We start from the raw sequence: 19,130 nt of genomic DNA, 5'->3' as shown, positions 1-19,130 counted from the left end.
TGTGCCCGCCCGCGAGTGGGCGTGTGTGGGGGCGTTTGCCACCATGCAAGCCGCTGCGTTGAGACGGCGCCTTTGTGCGGGCGGCCGAGCAGTTGCGTCGGTCCCAACTGCAGCGCTCAGCTGGAGATCTTTTGGGATAGAGAACAGTGACAGGAACAGCCTTGTTAATTCTCTATTACAGGCAGTTTAACAGAGTTGGAAGGGACCTTAGAGGTCATCTAGTCCAGCCCCCACCACCAGCTCAAGCAGGAGACCCTACACCATTTCTGATAGATGGCAGTCCAGTCTCTTCTTGAAAGGAGCCTGTAGTACAGTGGACTAAAGCACTGTTATTAACATCTGCTGCTTGCAATTACTGCAAGTTCAAATCTCGCCAAGGCTCAAGGTTGACTCAGCCTTCCATCCTTTCTAAGGTACGTAAATTGAGGACCCAGTTTGTGGGGGCAATAAGCTGACTTTGTATAAATATACAAAAGGATGAAGGCTATTGCTTAGCGCATTGTAAGCCGCCCTGAGTCTCCGGAGAAGGGCGGCATATAAATTAAAGCAAAAAAAAAAAAAAAAAAAAGTCTCAAGTGATGGAGCTCCCACAACTTCCAAAGGCAACTTCTGTTCCATGGGTTGATTGTTCTCACTGTCCGAAAATTTCTCCTTATTTCCAGGTTTTTTTTTTTAATTTGATTTATATGCCGCCCTTCTCAGGAGACTCAGGGCAGCTTACAATGCGTTAAGCAATGAATCTCTCCTTTCAGTTTCCACCCATTATTCCTTGTCTGGCCTTTGGGTGCTTTGGAAAATAGCTTGACCCCCTCTCCTCTCTGTGGCAGCCCCTCAAATATTGGGACACTGCTATTCTGTCTCCCCTGGTCCTTCTCTCCACTAGACTAGCCATGCTCAGTTCCTGCAACCGTTCATCGTATGTTTTAGCCTCCAGTCTCCTAATCATCCTGGTTGCTCTTCTCTGCACTCTTTCTAGAATCTCAACGTCTTTTTTATAGTGTGGTGACAAAAACTGGATGCACAGAAAACACAGGATAACAAGAGTTGGAAGGGACTTTGGAGGTCGTCTAGTTCAACCCCGTATTATCATTCCAAGACAAGTAGTTGTCCAGTCTCTTCTTAAAAGCCTCCAGTGATGGGTCACCCACAACTTCCTGAAGGTAAGCTGTTCCACAGGTGAATTGTTCCCACTGTTAGGAAGTTTCTCCTTAGTTCTAGGTTGCTTCTCTCCTTGGTTAGTTTCCATCCGTTGCTTCTTGTCTGGCCTTCTGGGTTCTTTAGAAAATAGGTTGACCCCTCCTCTTCTTTGTGGAGCCCCTTAAATATTGGAATGCTGCCATCATGTCACCCTACTACTCCTTTTCATTATTATTTCTTCTTCTTCTTCTTCTTCTTCTTCTTCTTCTTCTTCTTCTTCTTCTTCTTCTTCTTCTTCTTCTTCTTCTTCTTCTTCTTCTTCTTCTTCTTCTCTTCCTTCTCCTCCTCCTCCTCCTCCTCCTCCTCCTCCTCCTCCTTCTCCTCCTTCTCCTCCCCCTCCCCCGTTATCTTTTTCGATGTTTCTTAATCATATCTTAATATTTCTATTTATTTATATGAACAACATCTTCATTCGCCGTCAAATTCTAATTTCTCTATTTTTACTCATATTTATTCTTTTTTACTTTTTAATAATTCATTCTTTATCCTAATACATTTACACATGTTCGGGGTCAAGCTATTCTCCAAAGCACCAGACGGTAAGACAAGAAGCGATGGATGGAAACTAATCAAGGAGAGAAGCAACCTAGAACTAAGGAGAAATTTCCTGACAGGGAGAAAAACTAACCAGTGGAACAGCTCGCCACCAGAAGTTGTGAATGCTCCATCGCTGGATGTTTTTAAGAAAAGACTGGACAGCCACTTATCTGGAATGGTAGTGGGTCTCCTGTTTGAGCAAGGGGTTGGACTAGAAGACCTCCAAGGTCTCTGGCAACTCTGTTATTCTTTTTATTTAAAAAATGCTTTTGTCAAAATGCTGTGAATTGCTTCCAGCAGGTTTTTACTCCTCTTAAGTCTGAACGGGAATTCGGTTTCTTGCTTTTTTCTGTTCTGGATTTGTATGCAAACCGTGAGCAGGAAGGCCCCGTGGATTACATGGTTTTCCTCCAGCACTGTTGCTAAAGTGCTTTGAATTGTCAACATCTTTAGACCTTATGGAGTTTGACACCGAAACCCACGTAGACCAGGCTGCTGCGTTGTTGAGAAACGCCATGGAATCGCTGATGCCACAACTGTCCCGCAGCCCAGGTTTGAATAGCGATCAGTGGCGTCATATGAAAGTCACAGACTTTGAGTCAGCAGTGAGAGTTTAGCAACCATAATCCACAACCGGCATGGTCAATGAGGTGTGGGAATTGGAGTTCAGGGTGTTTGGGAAGGCAGCCAGTTGGAGGTATTGGCAGCCTTGGTGTGAAGCAGTGGTGAAATGTAAAATTTGTTACTACCGGTTCTGTGGGCGTGGCTTGGTGGTGGGTAATATGACTGAGTGGGCGTGGCCAACTTTTTTTTTTTTTTACTTTTAAAACCATTTTTTCTACAACCTCTTTTGCTGAAGAGGTTGTAAAAAATGTTTTTTTTTAATTATATTTTTATTGTTAAAGAATAACAAAAAGGAAAAAAAATCAATACAAAAATCAATAGTAAGGAAAGAATTTTTTTTCCCCCCAACATGCTATACAAACAGAAAGGAAGTTTTAGGAAATTGAAGAATTGGAAGAATTGAAGACTTCAAAAAAAATGCTTTTAAAGCCTCTGACGATCCCAGCTGACTTCCCTTTTAAAAACTTTTTTTCTATAACCTCTTCGGCCGAAGTCGTAGAAAAAAATGCTTTTAAAAGCCTCTGATGATCCCAGCTGAGCCGTGATCATCAGAGGCTTTTTTTTTTTATTTTTAAAAGCATTATTTCGGCCAAAGAGAAAAAATGCTTTTAAAAATAAAATAAAAAAGCCTCTGATGATTGCCTGGCTCAGCTGGGCAATTGGGGGGAGGGGGGGGGAAGCAGGGATTTTTGCTACTGGTTCTCCAAACCACCTGCCTCCATCGCTACCGGATTGGGCGATCCGGTCCAAACCGGGAGCATTTCACCCCTGGTGTGAACTTTTCGAAAGATGCCCTAATTAATTCATGAGCCACGAGCCAAACTTCAAAAGAAATACAGTCATTTATTAGAAGTATCATTTCAGCAATATTCAGATGCAGTTAGAACTAATCCCACGTAGATTTACGTTCCCCTGTCTCTCCCCTCCTCCCTGACCATGTCATAAATCACATTCTCCAATTGACCACTTTGGCTGGCTATGAAACCCAAAGCTCTCCTACTGATTGCGGTAGAAAAGCATCTGTTTAATGTAGTTTCAGTTAGGGAAATCAATCAGCTCCATCAGTTCTCCCTCCCTCCCGCTCATGCAACTTGAAAGCTTTGCAAGTTGACACTTGGGTTGCAGAGTGGTGAATCCAGGGATGGGTTTCAAAAATTTTAGCATGGGGTTCTCTGCCCGGTTGCTGGGTTGCGTGGCCATGGTGGGCATGGCCTAGTTGGCCTCCTGCACCACAGGGGGGAGCGTTTTTGCCCTCCCTGGGCTCTGGAAGCTTTCCTTGAGCCTCCGGGAGGACGAAAATACCCTCCCCAGGCTCTGGAGGCCCTCTGGAGGCTGGAAACGGGCCCGTTTCCGGCCTTCCTGAACTTCCAGTATGCCCGTTTTTCACCCTCCCCAAGCCTCCATGCGTGCCCTGCACTTACCTGCATCCAAAATGGACTGTGTGGGGACTCCTGGGAGGGGCGGGGCAGGGTGGGTGTGACCAGCCAGGAGTGGGATTTGTAGGTTCAAAGAACTGCACAGAATCTTAGCTAGAGGTTCTCCAGAACCCCTGCGAACCCCCAGCAGCCCAGCCCTGGGTGAATCCATGGGTAGTCCTTGACCTAGGGCCACAATCGAGCCCAACATTTCCATTGGTAAACAAGGCACTCATTAGGTGAGCCTTGCTTCATTTTTGCGACCTTTCTTGCCAGAGTTGTTAAGTGAATCAGTGCAGGTGTTCAGTTAGTAACATGCTTGTTAAGTGAATCTGCTTTCCCCATTGACCTGGCTTGTCAGAAGGTTGCAAAAAGGGATCCGGGACACTGCATCTGTCATAAATATGAGTCGATTGCCACGTTGTCTGCATTTTGATCAGGTAACAATGAGGATGCTGCAACGGTCGTAAATGTGAAAAATGGTCATAGGTCACTTTTTTCAGTGCCGTTGTAACTTGGAGGCTAAAACACACGATGAACGGTTGCAGGAACTGGGCCTGGCTAGTCTAGTGAAGAGAAGGACCAGGGGAGACAGGATAGCAGTCTTCCAATACTTGAGGGGCTGCCCCAGAGAGGAGGGGGTCGAGCTATTCTCCAAAGCACCCAAAGCCCAGACAAGGAATAATGGATGGAAATTGATCAAGGAGAGATTCAACCTGGAAATAAGGAGAAATTTTCTGACAGTGAGAACAATCAACCGATGGAACAGAAGTTGCATTCAGAAGTTGTGGGAGCTTCATCACTGGAGACTGGACTGCCATATGTCAGAAATGGTGCAGGGTCTCCTGCTTGGGCAGGGGATTGGACTAGATGACCTAAAACAGTGATGGCTAACCTTTTTGCCATCGCGTGCCAGGAGAGGGAAGGGGCGGGGGAGGTTCACGCATGCGGGTGCCCACACCCATAATTCTATGCGCCCTGCCTTGCGCATGCATGTGCAACCCCCCTCCCCCCCTGCTCCTGGCACGTGATGGCCTGGTAGGCCCGTTTTTCTTTCTTACCTGGCTCCAGATCCTCTCTATGCATCTGGGAAGGGTGAAAAATGTCAGGGCGTTGATTAATCCCATGTTTGGCTCTGGGAAAAAATCACCCTGGTTTAGAGGATGGATTGTGGCTTATTCCTTGTTGCAATATTCTGAAAAGAAACGCGAAGAAAAGTTTCTAATAAAACTCATTTATTTGTTATAAAGAAAATAAAACACCTCACTAACTAAGAAAAGTAATTGCTACATTTTTGAAATAGCTTTTGCCGGCTATTTCTCAGCCGGACCTTTCTGGAAAGAGAACAAAGGAAAAGAGTGTGAGTGAAGGATGGATGGAAGGGTGGATGGACATGCATAGTAGCTTTTGATAACAATTCTTGGCAAGGTACGGAAAGTCTGATAGTCCAGAAATAATGAGCTCAGCTGGTAAATAAAATAATGCAGTGACAAAAAGAACCTTTCCCACTCCCTCAGAGGCCTGAAAGCAGGGGTGAAATGCTCCCGGTTCGGACCGGATCGCCCGATCCGGTAGCGATGGAGGCGGGTAGTTCGGAGAACCGGTAGCAAAAATCCCTGCCCCCCCCTCTCCATTGCCCAGCTGAGCCGCACAATCATCAGAGGCTTTTTTTTTTACTTTTAAAAGTCTAACCACTTTTCCGCTCTTATCGCATCTGCCCAGAGAACCGCCCAGCCGCCTTGTTTAGGGTGACCCACTCCCTTCTCCGGGGGGGGAGTGCGGGAAGATCCCTTGCAGGGTCGTGCTGAGGATTTTGTACAGTTCCTGCATGATAAAGTCGCTCGGATTCGGGATGGCTTGGACTCCGACTGGATGAGTCCGCGGGAGGAGACGAGGGCAGGTCTTGAGAATGTTATCTGGGAGGAGTTTGATCCTGTGACTCCCGAGGATGTGGACAGGGTTCTGGGTAAGATTAGTGCCGCCACGTGTTTATTGGACCCGTGTCCCTCCTGGTTGGTGCTGGCCTCCCGGGAGGTTACACAAGGCTGGCTCCAGGGGATTATAAGTGCTTCTCTGAGTGAGGGTGCCTTTCCTGCCACCTTGAAAGAGGCGGTAGTGAGGCCCCTCCTCAAGAAGCCTTCCCTGGACCCGGCTGAATTAGCTAACTATCGTCCAGTCTCCAACCTTCGTTTTGTGGCGAAGGTTGTTGAGAGCGTGGTGGCACAACAACTTCCCCGGCACCTGGATGAAGCTATCTATCTGGACCCGTACCAGTCGGGCTTCAGGCAGGGGTACAGCACAGAAACGGCATTGGTCGCGTTGGTGGATGATCTCTGGAGGGCTCGGGACAGGGGTTGCTCCTCTGTCCTAGTCCTATTAGACCTCTCAGCGGCTTTTGATACCATCGACCATGGTATCATGCTGCAGCGGTTGAGGGGGTTAGGAATAGGGGGCACCGTTCTGCGGTGGTTCTTCTCCTTCCTCTCCGACCGCTCGCAGTTTGTGTTGGCAGGGGGACAGAGGTCGACCTCGAGGCATCTCGCATGGGGAGTGCCGCAAGGGTCAGTCCTCTCGCCTCTCCTGTTCAACATTTATGTGAAGCCGCTGGGTGAGATCATCCGTGGTTTTGGGGTGAAGTGTCATCTGTACGCTGACGATACTCAGCTGTACATCTCCACCCCAGACCACCCCAACGATGCCCTTGATGTGATGTCCCGCTGCCTGGAGGCCGTGCGGGCCTGGATGGGGAGGAACAGGCTCAGACTCAACCCGTCCAAGACCGAGTGGCTATGGCTTCCGGCGCCCCGATATAGTCAGCAGGTGCCATCGCTGACTATTGGGGGTGAATCCTTGCCCCCCACAGAGAGGGCTCGCAATCTGGGTGTCCTCCTGGATGCACGGCTGTCTTTAGAAGAGCACATGACGGCCGTGGCCAGGGGGGCCTTTTATCAGGTTCGCCTGATTCGCCAGTTGCAGCCCTTTCTGGATCGGGACGCCTTGCGCACGGTCACTCACGCCCTTGTCACCTCCCGGTTGGACTATTGTAATGCTCTCTACATGGGGCTCCCCTTGAAGAGCACTTGGAGGCTCCAACTGGTCCAGAATGCGGCCGCGCGGGTGGTTATGGGTGCAACTCGTTGCGCCCACGTGACACCCCTCCTGCGCGAGCTGCACTGGCTCCCGGTGGTCTTCCGGGTGCGATTCAAGGTGTTGGTTACCACCTTTAAAGCGCTCCATGGCATAGGACCCGGGTACCTTCGAGACTGACTTCTGCCACCAATAGCCTCCCACCGACCAGTCCGCTCCCACAGAGAGGGTCTCCTCAGGGTGCCATCGGCCAAGTTATGTCGGCTGGCGACACCCAGGGGGAGGGCCTTCTCTGTGGGAGCCCCAGCCCTGTAGAATGAACTGCCCCCGGAAATACGTAAGATCTCCGACCTCCGAGTGTTTCGCTGCGCTCTGAAGACCCTGTTGTTCCGCCAGGCCGGGCTATTAACATAACGTTTTAAATTGGGGTATTTTAAATTTCTGGGATTTTAATTGGAGCCTAATTATTTAATGATTTTAAATTTTAACTGTTGTTTTGTTTCTGTGTTTTTAAATAGGCTGTACACCGCCCTGAGTCCTTCGGGAGAAGGGCGGTATAGAAATAAAATTATTATTATTATTATTATTATTATTATTATTATTATTATTATTATTATTTCTATAATCTCTTCAGCCGAAAAAATGCTTTTAAAAGTAAAAAAAAAAAACCTCTGATGATCCCAGCTGAGTTGCCTGATCGTCAGAGGCATTTAAAAGAAAAAAAGTCTCTGCTGATCAGGCAACTCAGCTGGGATCATCAGAGCCTTTTGAAAGCATTTTTTTAGAACCTCTTCCCCGAAGAGGTTGTAGAAAAATGGTTTTAAAAGTTAAAAAAAAATGCCCATGCCCACCCAGTCACATTACCCCCCCACCCACCAAGCCATGCCCACAGAACAGGTAGTAACAAATTTTACATTTCACCACTGCCTGAAAGGACCCATTTCCCAACTCTTGGTGGGACAGGAAGTGATGTTTTTTGCTCTCCTCAGCCTCCAGAGCCTCTCTAGGAGTCTCTGGAGGCTTGGGACAGCAAAAAAAGTCACTTCCTGTCCCACCAAGAATTGGGAAATGGGCCCTTTCAGACCTCCGGAGGGCTTTCGAGGGAGTGGGAAAGGCTGTTTTCACCCTCCCCAGATGCATAGAGAGGATCTAGAGCCAGGTAAGAAAGAAAAACGGGCCTTCCCCACCCGCCCAGGCCCTCCGGAGGCAGGAAACAGCCTGTTTCCCTACTTCTGGTGGGCCCAGAAGGCCCGAAAATCAGCTGGCCAGCGTGCGCATGTGTGCCAGAGCTGAGCTGGCGTGCCCACTGATAAGACTATGCGTGCCACAGGTTCCCTGTCACGGACCTATAAAGTCCCTTTCAACTCTGCTAATCTGTTAAATCTGTTAAATCTTCCCAATTTCAGGTATAATCTTTCTCCTAATTTGCGCCCTTTTTTTTTTTTTGCAAAAGTTTTCCTTAGCAAACGGACCATTTCCTCTGGTCTTGGAAGTCATTCTCGAGTGACGCAAATTGCCTTCTTTTTTTTTTTTTTTTACAATTCTATTATTCCCTCCGTTAAAGCTGTTTATGGGGAAGAAGGATGCCTTCCCATTTCACAGTCCACAAAACCAGCCCGCAGCATATGCGCCAACTTTGGAAAATGAGTTTTTTATGGGTGCATTTTTTTTTTTTTTGGCCTCGGTTCGTTCGGTTCGTAGCTAGCTTTCTGAACAGATTGCTGAAACGGTCTTTTGTATGCTTTTTACCCAGAGATAGATGGTATCCCAAATAAAGCATCTGCCGTCTTGTTGTTTGTTAGGAATGGAAAACGTTTCTCCAAAACGAAGGACGAGACGGAGAAGAAGACGTGACTTTACGGGCGTATCACTAAATCACAAGCGATTGGGTTTGTATGGTAAGCCAGGTTAAGCAAACTGCAATACGGTTTTAGCTCAATGAGTGAAGTGTCCATTGGTGATCTATTCAATTAATCTAAATTATGGTTTAGTGCAGGGGCTTTCAGCCTTGATAATTTTTGAGAGTCAACCCCCAGAATTGTTCAGCCAGCATGGCATAGCTAGGGAATTCTGGGAGTTGAGATCCACAAATCAGAAAGATTAGATTAGATTAACAGAGTTGGAACGGACTTTCCAACCCCCCCTCCAAGCAGGGGACTCTACACCATTTCTGACAAATGGCTGTCCAATCTCTTCTTGAAAGCCTTCAATGATGAAGCTCCCACAACTTTTGAAGGCAACTTCTGTTCCATGGGTTGATTGCTCTCACTGTCAGAAAATTTCTCCTTATTTTTGATCAGTTTCCATCCATTGTTCCTTGTCTGGCTTTCGGGTGCTTTGGAAAATAGGTGGACCCCTTCCTCTCTGTGGCAGCCCCTCAAATATTGGAAGGCTGCTATCCCCTGGTCCTTCTCTTCACTAGACTAGCCATGCCCAGTTCCTGCAACCGTTCATCGTATGTTTTAGTGTCCAATCCCCTAATCATCTTTGTTGCTCTTCTCTGCACTCTTTTTAGAGTCTCAACATCTTTTTTTATAGTGTGGTGACCAAAACTGGATGCAGTACTCTAGGTGGGGTCTTATTAAGGCTTTATAGAGTAGTATTAGTACCTCCCTTGATCTTGCTTATATCCCTCTGTTAATGCAATTTAGGATTGCATTGGCTTTTTTGGCTGCTGCTGGACACTGCTGGCTCATATTTAGCTGGTTGTCCACTAAGACCCCAAGATCCCTCTCATAGTCACTGCTATTAAGCCTGGTTTCACCCAGTCTATATGTGTACTTTTTAAAATGTCTTAAAAATGGCCAAGTTTGGAGATCTTTGCTCTAGTGCAATCTATGAACCTGGCCCTCACTCATACAGGTAATCCTCAATTTACGGCTATGATTGAGCGCAAAATTCATGTTGTTAAGTGAGAAATTTGTTAAGTGAGTTTTGTCCCATTTTACGACTTTTCTTGCCACATTTGTTAAGGGAATCCCTGCACTTGTTAAATTATTATTATTATTACTATTACTATTACTATTATTATTATTATTATTATTATTATTATTATTATTATTATTTGCTTTAATTTATATGCTGCCCTTCTCCGGAGACTCAGGGAGACAATGCGTTAAGCAATAGCCTTCATACTTTTGTATATTTATACAAAGTCAGCTTATTGCCCCCACAATCTGGGTCCTCATTTAACCTACCTTAGAAAGGATGTAAGTCTGAGTCAACCTTGAGCCTGGTGAGATTTGAACTTGCAGTAATTGCAAGCAGCAGATGTTAATAACAGTGCTTTAGTCTACTGTACTACAACCCTCTTAAATTAGTAAGAGGGTTGTTAAATGAATCTGGAGTCCCTGTCACAAGGTCATAAAAAGAGATTGCACGACTCCAGGACACCGCAACGGTCATAAATGTGAGTCAGTTCTCAAAATCCGAATGTAAATCATGTGTCTATGGGGATGCCTCAAGCATCATTAAGTGTGAAAAGCGATCATAAGTCATTTTTTTCAGTGCCCTTGTAACTTCGAATGGTCGCTAAACGAACTTAATGAGCTTAACAACCATGGTAAAAAGAGGTTATAAAATCAAGTGTGATTTACTTAACAGCTACTTTCATCATCATCTTTTAATGACCCCATAATCCCTTGCAGGGTGGACTCTAGGCAACTGAATGGAGCTGAGTGTTTACTGGCCGGATGCCCTTCCTGTCACCAATGCGGAGCTAAATTCAGCAAATGTAATCTCAACGTGCCCAGAGAGAGAAATATCTGCCTCTACCTAGGATCGAACTCACAGCCTCCTGATTGTGAGGCGAGAGCTCCACCTCTAGGCTGCCGCACCATTCACTTAATAGCTGCCATGCTTAGCAATAAAAATTCTGGCACTAACTGTAGTTGTAAGTTGAGGACTATCTGTGTGTGTCCAAGTAAGGACTGGAATTCACAATCTCCCAGTTCCTCGTTCAGCACCTTCACAACTAGATCAATTTAAAGAGCTGACATTGTGGTGTAATGAAAATAATCTCACACTTAACACCCCAAAAACTAAAGAATTTATAATTGACTTCAGGAGGAAGAGAGATGTACATCTACCATTGTACATAAATGGTGAGGAGGTGGAGAGGGTGGGTAGTTTTAAATTTCTGGGCACTTATATCTTGGAGAACCTCTCATGGACTATGAATGCTAACATGCTTGTGAAGAAGGCACAGAAGAGGCTGTACTTCCTGAGAATGCTCAGGAAGATCAAACTATCTCAGCATCTACTTCTGTCCTACTATCGCAGCACCATTGAGAGTGTCCTGACATACGGCATTCTTGTATGGCATGGGAGTAGCTCTGTAGTGGACAAAAAAGCTCTACAGAGAATCATTAAAACTGCCCAAAATATGATCGGACTCCAGCTACCAGCCCTGGACGACATCTTCGAATCTCGCTGTTTGAGGAAGTTACATAACATTCTCAGAGACTCTTCCCATCCTGCTCACAATCTTTTTGGACTTCTGGCAGAAGATACAGAACAATTTAAAACTCGGACCACACGTCTTCTGAATAGTTTTTATCCCAGAGCTATAATTGCACTCAACCATAAACTAAAGGGCCACCGTCAGTGAGCTGTTGGACAGCATTACTTGGTCTGTTGTGTGGATGTTTGGGTGGTTTAGGGGTGGGGAATTGTGGTGGGTGGGAGTGTGTTTGAGGATTATGTGTGTGGGACCTGGTCTTTGGATGTCAAGTAAATTTCGTTGTATGTGTATACTGTGTATACACATACAATGACAATAAAGTTTATTTATTATTTATTTATTTGAACAAAAACCAGAAAGGAAGCTTTGGATCACCAAAAGAAGAGCAATAAGAACAGAAACTAACAGTTCTCAAAACTGCACGTCGATTGAAGTCATGGACCGATCCAGATTTTTCACTAGAATAGTTTTATGGAGCTGAAAAGTGCCGACTCTGTTTTTTTCATTTCCGCAGATGATGCGCAGATTTACGCAGCACTGACACTGCGTAAAAGACAATCGACTGGGAAATAATCATTTTTAAAAAATATTATTTATTGAATATTTATATCGTCCGACTCTCGGCGATTCCAGGGGTTCACAAATAAAGACGCAGAAAAACAATCAAACAATACAGTAGCACAAAGAAGGAACAAAAGATGCAAAATGCAAGTAGCCACGAGAAACAATTCCACACAAAACAGGAGGGGGCTACATCCCCATCCTAGGCCAAAGCCTGGGGGCCAAGTCTTCAAGGTCCTCCAAAGCATCAAGACAAGGGGGGGGGGCTGGATCTCGGGTGGGGGACTCATTCCAGAAGGTAAGGGCTGTGACAGAGATGGCCTGCTTCTGGGGGTCCCAAAAGATCGTATTTGTCGAGTCCTACCGGAGCTCGCCATCAATAGAGGGTGTGGGAGGAAAAGGAGTGGAGATAAGCAGCCGCAGCGAACACACAAATAGTTCCTGGATAGCAGCATTCAGGGCGATGATTGATGACGTTGCTGGGCCTCTCCGATTCTGCTGTCCTCGCTGCTCTGGTGCTCGCAGCTGTTACTGTTAAGGGAGTGGGGGGTGCTTGATTGATAATCACCGGATGTATGTTTAAGGGGCTGAGTTTTTGTTAAATAGCACTGTGGTGTGATTACACCCAGCGCTGACTTTGAACCAAAACACCGACTTGTACTTTACTTTTGACTGCAAGCTTATCATTGCCAAAGTAAACCCTGATTCTCTGTGCGTTACTGGTGATTATTTCCTATCGCAGTTCTGAACGAACGACAAGCCGAGAGAAAGTCAGCGCTTGGTTCCTTTTCGCAAGAGGTGAGGAGTCCCTGTGGCTTTGCAGCAAAGGGGGATATGGCAGAAGGGACAGCCTTGGAAGAGCAGGAGTGTGATAGAGATGTGGAGCGCTGGAGGGAAAGACGATGGACTGAGGAGGATGAAGGGGATTGGGGGTATCCTGCCTCATCCGGTCCCAGCACCATGGATATGCTACGTGAGCGTTTTGGGGAATCTGGATTTCGTGACGCCCCATCCTGGCAGCCCTGGGTTGCAGGGCTGGAGCCTCCAGGTTCTTCTTGGCAGGATACAGGGGTGACTGCTTCAGAGACCCAATTCCGGCTCACAAGTCCTAAATTGAGGATGGAGCGGACCTCTAGACGATCCATGGACCAACCCCCTCCAGAACAAGACCAAGGTGCCTCGTCGGGAGACCTTGGAGCCGGTCCTGAGCCCCAACCAATGCAATTGGCAGGGGGCTTACCTGTTGGGAGTCGCAGGGCGACGAGGGACCGACCTAGGCAGGACAGGAGAGCGACTGGAGCAGCGAGGACCCCAGGCCCCATGCCTTGGCCTCCGGGGGCCCCGCCGGGGCTGTGGGTCCCGCAGGCCGTTTGGGGACCGCCTGCCCTGCAGACTTCCTTTGACGGAAGCCCTGAACGAGTGGCTCTTTTCTTAAGCCAGGTGATAAGCCATATGGACCAATATGGACAGTGGTATCCCTCCCAGTGGGCTATGGTGGTTGCTGTTACGGGGGTCCTGACGGGAGAAGCGGCTGAGTGGGTGGCAGGCCTCCATACTAAACATGCAAGGGAACTCGTGGACATGGGACGATTTCTGGAGGCTCTTCGTGCCAGATTTGAAGACGAAACAAGCGCCCAGGTTGCAGAGGGGGATTTGTTTGCGCTTAAGCAACGGGGCGTACCAGCAAAGGAGTATGTACAGGAGTTCCGAAAGATTGCGGCTCGGTTGGTGGGGTGGCCAGAACGTCTTCTGGTGCACCAATTCCATAAAGGACTAGACCGTGATTTACGGCAAGCCTGCGTGTACCGGGGCTTGCCCCCCAAGTTGAGTGTGTGGTACAAGGCAGCCATCGAATTGGACGTCGGTCTCCGAGAATTCCGTATACGGGGTGAAGGGGTTGCAAGTCAAGGAAAACGACCAGCAGAACGCACACAACCACCCAAGGAGACTAAACCGAATGCTGGCTCCGGCTTGGGGGAAAGGATCCAGCGGCCTGCGTTTCGTTGCTTCAGATGTAATCGCCTTGGTCATCGAGCAGCTGACTGTCCTCATCCCATGCCCCGCAACTCGGACCAAAACCCCCCTCCTAGAGCTGTGTTGAGAGGCAGAGGCCGACCAACATCCGAACGGTCCCAAATGACTCAAACATCCTGTATGGAGAGGGATCCCCTGGCTACAGATACTAAGAAAGTGGTGGCGGAAAAATTCCCGATTGTGGCTGGGAATAGTGATGACGACGATGAGGACCAACACGACCCGATGGTGAGCGACCCCATCCGACCTTTTGTGGTACCAGTCGTACTCCGAAACCCACGGGCAACCACTGGACGCCGATATGAGGTATTGATTGACTCAGGGTGTACTCGTTGTTTAATTCGTAGGGCAATAGTTGACGAACTTGGGCTGCGGGTTGTGCGGTTGAGAACCCCTATTACATTTGAACAAATGGATGGTTCATTGCTGGGAGGGGCACCAGTGACTCATATAACAGAAAAGGTGCACCTCGATATTGGGGAGCATACCGAAACTATTCGGTTTATTATAGTGGAGAAAATGTTAGAACCAGTAATTTTAGGATTAGCATGGTTGGACAAGTGGGCTCCTACGATATGGTGGGAAGGGGTTTTTCGCAAACTTCGATTACCGTTGGGACCTCCCCCTACCAAGGAGGAAAAGGAGCCAGCAGGGGGAATAGAAGTAGAGAGCCCACCAGCAGACACGACGTATCCTAATGTGTATAAGGATCTCGCCAGAGTCTTTAGTGAGGAGGAATGTGAGACCCTGCCTCCTCACCGGCCTACGGATTGCAGTATTGAGTTAATACCCGGGGCGAAGCTACCCAAGCCCCGGATGTATTCAATGACACAACCCGAACTAAAAGAATTACGAAAATATATAGACAAGAACTTGGCCCGGGGTTTTATCACACCTAGTCGATCAAAGATGGCTGCCCCTGTCCTGTTTCGTGGGAAGAAAGATGGGGGTTTACGCTTATGCGTTGACTTCAGAGGTCTCAATGCGGTGTGTGTGGAGCCCCTCTATCCACTTCCTTTAATGAAGGACCTGTTAGCTGCCCTAGCCACCGGTCGTATCTTTACGAAACTCGACCTACGCGAAGCGTATTATAGGATACGAATCAAACCAGGGGATGAGTGGAAAACAACATTCAATTGTCCCTTGGGAAGCTATCAGTTCCAGGTCATGCCGTTCGGACTACAGGGCGCCCCTGCGGTGTTCATGCAGTTCATCAATGAAGTGCTGCATGAACATCTGTACAGGGGTGTCCTTGTATATTTGGATGACATCTTAATTTACACGCAAACTGAAGAGGAACATATATCTCTGGTCCGACAGGTCTTAGACAAATTATTAGCTGCTAGGCTGTACGTGAAACTATCCAAATGTGAGTTTCACAAAAAGAGGATAGATTATCTAGGCTATAGAATATCAGAGAGCGGGGTAGAGATGGATCCCAGAAAAGTCCAGGCAGTGCTTGAATGGCAGGCCCCTAGAACCAGAAAGCAATTGCAGAGCTTTCTAGGCTTTGCAAACTTCTATCGGCAGTTCATTCCCAGATTTGCTGAAATAGCCCTACCACTAACGGATCTGTTACGGACCAAACCGGCCACGGCTAAACCAAAGCCGGGACAAGCGTTGACGTGGTCGTCAGCGTGTCAAATGGCTTTCAAGCAGTTAAAAACACTCTTTGCTCAAGAACCAGTACTCAAGCATCCAGACCCAACGCAGGCATTCGTAGTCCAGGCAGATGCTAGCGACGTGGCTGTAGGAGCAGTACTCCTACAAAGAACACAGCAGGGAGGGTTACAACCTTGTGCCTATACGTCTAAAAAGTTAACCACGACAGAGCGGGCATGGGCGATCTGGGAAAAAGAGGCCTTCGCGGTCCGTTGGGCGTTGATGACATGGCGACATCTCTTGGAGGGGGCGTCTCATCCTTTTGAGGTATGGACGGACCATAAAAACTTAGAAGCCTTACAAACGCCCAGGCGACTATCTCCCAAACAGATAAGGTGGGCACAATATTTTCAGCGTTTCTCTTTCCGGTTGCGGTATGTTCCTGCTGGGAAAAACTTCTTGGCTGATGCGCTGTCCCGGATGCCACAGTATAATAGCAAGCGAGAGGAAGTGATAGAACCTCTAATTGCACCTTCCCAAATCCTATTAAGACTTACAGAAGTAGATGGTCACTTACGTACCGAGTTTAAAACAGCTTTACAACAGGATCAATGGGTAATCCAAAACCCCTCTATGGTTAGCTATAATGATGGAATAGCGTGGAGGGAGAATAGAATATATGTTCCAGAACGTTTACGGAACGTAGTGTTATGCAGGTGCCATGATGCCAAGTCAGCAGGCCATTTTGGGTATTTAAAAACTCTACACCTTGTGAGGAGGCAATTCTGGTGGCCACGAATGCGTAAGGACATAGAAACATACGTAAAAGGTTGCACAACCTGTGCAACCGCCAAACCCTGGTCTGGACGACCGTTAGGACTATTACAGACAGTCGCGAATCCTAGCAGGCCTTGGGAAGAGATCGCTATGGATTTCATAGTCGATCTCCCCCCTAGCCATGGCCACACTGTAATTTGGACGGTGGTAGATCTGTTTTCGAAACAGGCCCACTTTGTGCCATGTAAAAGCATACCATCCGCGCGACAATTAACCAAACTCTTTTTACAACATATCTATCGTCTCCATGGAGCACCTAAGAGGATTATATCCGACCGCGGTGTTCAATTCACCTCTAAATTTTGGAGACGATTTGTCCGTTTAATTGGGTCCTCTCAAGGGTTAAGTTCAGCATTCCACCCGAGCACTAATGGGGCGGCTGAACGGGCCAATGCCATGGTCGAAAGATATATCAGATGCTACGTTTCTTACCAGCAGACGAATTGGTCAGGACTCCTGCCTTTCGCCGAAGTGGCATATAACAACATACCTCACCGCAGTACTGGGTTCTCCCCTTTCCAAGTAATATATGGCCGAGAGTTTTCAGCCATTCCAGAGTTAGATCCCCCTATGACAGACGGTGACACGCCACGCGGTTGGGCCGATAAAATTAGTCATGTATGGCCAAGTGTAAAAACAGCATTACAAAAGGCAGCAGACGAGTACAAAAAATATGCAGACAAGAAAAGAGCTGATCCAAAACCATTCCGGATAGGAGACAAAGTATACTTATCTACAAAATACCTTAAACTCCGACTGCCCAGTAAAAAATTAGGACCTAAATATATAGGACCATTTCCCATAACACAAGTCATCAATCCCGTAACCGTAGCTCTTAAACTTCCCCCTCTGTTCAGTAGGATACATCCCGTATTCCATAGCAGTTTGGTGAAACCGGTGACGACAGAAAGGCCAGGTACCTCGACTACTCCACCGGGTCCCGTGCATACCAACCAATATGAGATAGATCGAATATTGGACTCCAGGGTTCGTAGGGGGATGTTACAATATCTTGTGCGGTGGAAAGGATATCCTATAACACAGGCCTCGTGGGTGGCAGCACCCGATGTTCACGCTGCCCGATTGATACAACGGTTCCATCGGAAATACCCAGACAAACCTAATACAGGATCGTAACAGTGACTAACATTTGTATGCTTTCTATTTATCGGTGAGCTCCCGGTAGGGGGGGCCGCCTGTCGAGTCCTACCGGAGCTCGCCATCAATGGAGGGTGTGGGAGGAAAAGGAGTGGAGATAAGCAGCCGCAGCGAACACACAAATAGTTCCTGGATAGCAGCATTCAGGGCGATGATTGATGACGTTGCTGGGCCTCTCCGATTCTGCTGTCCTCGCTGCTCTGGTGCTCGCAGCTGTTACTGTTAAGGGAGTGGGGGGTGCTTGATTGATAATCACCGGATGTATGTTTAAGGGGCTGAGTTTTTGTTAAATAGCACTGTGGTGTGATTACACCCAGCGCTGACTTTGAACCAAAACACCGACTTGTACTTTACTTTTGACTGCAAGCTTATCATTGCCAAAGTAAACCCTGATTCTCTGTGCGTTACTGGTGATTATTTCCTATCGCAGTTCTGAACGAACGACAAGCCGAGAGTATTGTTTAATCAAAGGAAGCTAAAAGCAATAGCACTTAGACTTTTATATCACTTCACAGTGTTTTACAGCCCTCTCTAACCAGTTTTAAAGAGTCAGCCTCTTGCCCCCGACAATCTGGGTCCCCATTTGACCCACCTTGGAAGGACAGAAGGCTGAGTCAACCTTGAGCCTGGTGAGATTTGAACTGCCAAATTGCAGGCAGCTGGCAGGCAGCAGAAGTCGCCTGCAGTACTGCACTCTAACCACTGCGCCACCAGGGCTCAAGAGAGCGATAAATCTGTTGGATCAAAGCGGCTAGGTAGATATTATGGAAATACGGTGGGTCCTCGGCCATGTAAGGCTTTATTGGTCACCACCAGACTCTTGAGTTGCACCTGGGTGACCAGTGCGGCTCATGAAGCAGAAGTGTTTACATGGGCATACTGAGACATATACATCCATCTGGTGCATTCTGGAAGAGGTGAAGCTTCCGGGAAGTGTTCAAGGGCTGCCCCATACACAACAAGTTGCAGTAGTCAAGCCACCAGGTGTCTAGGGTGACAAGCAGTGGTGGGTTGCCCCTGGTTCGGACCGGTTCACAAGAACCGGTAGTAAAACCAGTGGGAGGCTCCGCCCACCAACCCGGACATCATCAGGAAGTTTCTGCGCATGCGCGAGCGGTCCCATTGCGAACCGGTAGTAAAGGTATGTAGAACCCACCCCTGGTGACAAGATAGCTGTCTGAAGGGACTCCTAAGGTTCTAGGATAATGAAGAACAGTTTGAGATTTCCTTCTGTGCGGTATCTTTTTATGGAATAGGAAAGAGAGATGATATCCAGTCTGCATTTTCTTGTTATGAGATTAAACTTGCCCAATTCCTTCCATCTTTTTTTGAAGGTCTATTTCTGGTCCATCATCATCTCTATTGCCTTTCCCTGAGCAATTCTGATTTTCCTCAAGTTCCTTCCACAGGAAATTTTGGATTGGCTGCTAGTATTACTTGCATTGCTCTGAGAAGGTGGCCCATCACTTACTGCTTTTTAGATCTTCAAGGATTTCCAAAACTTATGAGATAAATATAAGTTTCTCGTCCAGGATCTTCCATAACACATCCATTTCTTTCTTTACAAAGCAAAGGAGAAAAGCGTGGATTATCTTTGATGATGGATTATTAACCTT

The 19,130-nt window shown here is 47.3% G+C and overlaps 1 long non-coding RNA gene across 1 annotated transcript; it reads left to right on the top strand.

Moving 5' to 3' along the window:
- Positions 1-22: 22 nt before the first annotated feature.
- Positions 23-10,744, top strand: LOC117667391 (uncharacterized). Its single transcript, XR_009622906.2, has 3 exons — positions 23-413; positions 8,663-8,758; positions 10,508-10,744. It is a non-coding gene; the product is annotated as an uncharacterized LOC117667391 (long non-coding RNA).
- Positions 10,745-19,130: the final 8,386 nt, after the last annotated feature.

The sequence above is a fragment of the Pantherophis guttatus genome, chromosome 14 (assembly GCF_059756535.1).
Source record: "Pantherophis guttatus breed Tessera chromosome 14, ASM5975653v1, whole genome shotgun sequence".
NCBI classification, from domain to species: domain Eukaryota; kingdom Metazoa; phylum Chordata; class Lepidosauria; order Squamata; family Colubridae; genus Pantherophis; species Pantherophis guttatus.
Note: the sequence above shows the minus strand (reverse complement) of the source record. Positions and strands in the feature narration are given on the sequence as shown.